This window comes from Quercus robur, chromosome 4 (assembly GCF_932294415.1).
Source record: "Quercus robur chromosome 4, dhQueRobu3.1, whole genome shotgun sequence".
In the NCBI taxonomy this organism is placed as follows: domain Eukaryota; kingdom Viridiplantae; phylum Streptophyta; class Magnoliopsida; order Fagales; family Fagaceae; genus Quercus; species Quercus robur.
The window spans coordinates 81,976,877-81,980,580 of NC_065537.1; the positions used below are offsets into that span (position 1 = coordinate 81,976,877).

General features: G+C 39.3%; 1 pseudogene; it reads left to right on the top strand.

Annotated features, from left to right (window-relative positions):
- The first annotated feature begins 207 nt into the window (after positions 1 to 207).
- LOC126722756 (factor of DNA methylation 5-like) lies at positions 208 to 1,579 on the top strand (annotated as a pseudogene).
- The last annotated feature ends 2,125 nt before the right edge of the window (positions 1,580 to 3,704 follow it).

A 3,704-nucleotide genomic window follows, 5' to 3' on the forward strand; every position in this document is an offset into this window, starting at 1 on the left:
CACCTTCCATCATGGCTTGGCAGACTATAAGTGTGATGCCCCAATTTGATTGATTGTGTGATGTGTGTGGGTGTGTGATGAGTCCTACATCAGATATTTACTAGGTTGAATTGGGCTTTATTAACAGCTACAAGGAGCCTCAGTTGTGACTAGTCCTTTTGAGATATAGCGCAAATGTGGCTAGCTTTTTTTCTTGGGTCATTACATATGGTATCAGAGCCAGCCCAGCAATCTCATGTGAGCTCAGAGACACTACCCCACAAAGTGGGCCCTAACGAGGACGTTAAGGATTTAAGTGGAGGAGATTGTGATGCCTCAATTTGATTGATTGTGTGATGTGTGTGGGTGTGTGATGAGTCCTACGTCGGGTATTTACTGGGTTGAACTGGGCTTTATTAACAACTACAAGGAGCCTCAGTTGTGACTAGGTTTTTTGAGGTATAGCGCAGATGTGGCTAGCGCTTTTCCTTGGGTCCTTACAATAAATTATGCGAGAGTTGTGCCAGTGTGATTTCTAGTGTTTTTATTTTCACTTCGAAACTCTTTCTTCTTCTAACACTGATTTTGGATTTATTTATAAAATTCAAATAGACTACAGTTCTGAATAGTCAGATATCAGTGAATCTCAGATCAATGATTACATCGATAAACCATATGAGGAGCTGACAGCTGGAAAGTTTAAAGTCAAAGGTTTGAATGGCAACCTTAGATGTCCATTTCGTGTTGGGAAGAAGAAGCAAGATTACAAGTACAAGGACTTGCTTCAACATGCTTCAGGAGTGGGTAAGGGTTCTGCCAACAGATCTACAAAACAAAATGCAAACCACCTTGCCCTGGCAAAGTATTTGGAGACTGATCTAGCAGGTGAACTGGACCTTAGCAACGTCTAGTTTTGCCACAACTTGTTGCTCTGCTTCCAAAGCTTGATGATCTATACGTATGGCCTTGGATGGGCATTGTTGTTAACATTGTATGTACCAATGAGAATAAAGACAGTTTACTTGGTTCTTAACACTGGTTGACAAGGTTCAAGAAATTTTAACCGGTGGAAATTGTAGTATTCCCAGATGAGAAGGACCTCATGGGACAACCCATTGTAAATTTTAGTAATGATTGGAGAGGTTTCATGAATTGTGCTGAATTTGAGAAATTGTTTGAAATTGAGCATCATGGCAAAAAGGAGTGGAATGCTCAAAAAACAAATCTTGGCCCTAACTGCTATGGGTGGCGTGCACGCGCTGATGACTATGATGCTGAAGGGCCAATTGGTGATTTCCTTCGCAGTAAAGGGCAATTAAGAACAGTTTCTGACATTGACAAGGAAGCAGCACAAAGCAGAATCAATGTTATGGCAGACCTAGCCAATGAAATCGATATTACAAATGAAAATCTGAATGAGCTACAGTATAAATACAATGAAAAGGCCATGTCCTTAAGTAGGATGCTTGAAGAGAAAGACAGGCTTCCTCGTGATAATGTTCATAGGATATTTGAAGAACAAGAAAAACTCTTGGAGACCAAGAAGAGGAGACTTGATTCATGGAGCAAAGAATTGAACAAACTCTTGCAAAGACATTAACTGTAGCTTAGCTTGCAAGTGTGCGGGAACAATTCACATTATTAGGTCCTAACAAAAATGGATTCATCTCCATGCAGAACTTTAAGTCGGTCAGCTCTTTTCCCAATCTTATATTTTCTTATTTTAATACTCTATGGAGCCATTATAAATATTGGTGGATTTAGCAGGGTATGGTAAAGAACTCCACTGATGCAATGAAGAATTCTTGGGCCCTAGATTATGCCAACATGGTAATGCTGTAAAAAAATCATAAGTTTGTTACTACTGATTTCCTTAATTTAATTAATTTATTTCCTAAAAAAATATGTACTGATAAGAATGGTGGCTGATTATCTACTAGTACATGTTACAGATTAGTTCTAGTCAATACAGAAAATGGATTTCGAAGAATTTTGTTGTGCAATATATGTTCACTATGAACCATCTTCTTGTTATCTATGTTTCAAACACTCGAGTTCCGCTGGCAAAATTTTTTTCCTAAAGAGAGAATGGAGGAAAAAAAAATTTCCCCAGTGGAACTCGAGTCTTTGAAACTTTAGTTCCACTAGGGAAATTTTTTTCCCTCAATGCTCTATTTTGGTAGACTCTTGGCCTAAATAGAGCATTGAGGGAAAAAAATTTCCCCAGTAGAACTCGAGTTTTTGAAACTTGAGTTCTACTGGGGAAATTTTTTTTCACTCAATGCTACTCGAGTTCTACTGGGGAAATTCTTTTCCCTCAATGCTCTGTTTAGGCCGAGAGTCCAATGTGTTTTGCTCTGTTTTTCTCAATGGAACTCAAGTTTCAAATACTCGAGTTCCACTGGGGAAATTTTTTTTTTTTTTAAATCCCTTGGACATACAAAACTACTCAATAGGCAAACCAGAAACTGGGAAATTGCTAAGAATGTAATCCATAAACACTCATTGAGAGGCAGAGAAGCTGAGAATGTAAATGTACTTAAATTACATCAAAAGGCGCTTTCAATAGGCACCAAACTATAGAAACTGTTACTCTGCATAAACATAGATTTACAATGCAAATGCACTTACATCGCAGCAAAAGGCAATCTCAATATATCAACATTCCAAACATGCCCAACCAAACCTAATTTGTAGTTCTAGCCATACTACTGAAATCACAATCTTCATAGAGGTACATTGGATAGAGAATTACAATTACATTCAACAAAAACCAAAAAGTTCACATAGAGCCAATACAACGTAGTCACTTTTCCTAAGATCAGCGGTCCGCATGACAAAAACGTCGTCCATGGAAGCATGCCTGAAACATGTAGAGTAATCACGTTAGGAGACAAGATAGTAAACATTAGATAAACATCGAATGAACAACAATTATTTAACCGATGCATAACTTTTTGCGATATACCTACCTAGTGTGGAACATGACCGCTTGTGGAAGCGCCATGAGATTGCGGACATTTTCTGCGGTTATGTCCGAAAGCATGACACAGTCCACATGTCTGCTTGGGTTTGACTCTCTATCAGATCTACGTCCTCCCTCCGTCATCCCGGTTCTCGATCCTTATTCCTCACTCCATCCATCTCATTCCTTATTCTCGACTTCGCTGGTCGACCTTTGGCCCCATAGGATCTCTCCACAATGACTGCAACTTAGGAACCACAAATGCATGCTCATAAGTGTTAAGGGTATTGTTCAAACCATAGCATGGGTGAATATATGTGGTCGAATCAATATCTAAATAGTCACATACTCTAATTGCATGTGAACATGGGATCCCTATGTTTTGCCATTTCCCACAACTGCATGTCCTTTCCTGAAACCGAATTTCATAACTATGGTTTCCCCCTCCTGCGCTACACGTGTTGAGTTGGGTAACTACTTGAAATATCAGCTTTTCATTGCTAAATGGCTTGAGATAGTGTTTCTCAGATTTACGCTTATTTCCATCCCACGTGGAGAACGCATATTCACTCCATTTCTTACCCTCTGACAACTCATAATGATATTCTTTGTGCCAGTCGTGGAAATATTGAACAAGTTTGTTTCAAGTGAACTCAACCAACGCAGCAATAGGAAGGCCCCATGCACCTTTCAATACACCATTGAAGCACTCTGATATATTGGTTGTCATTGCCCCAAAACGTCTCCCACCATCACGCGA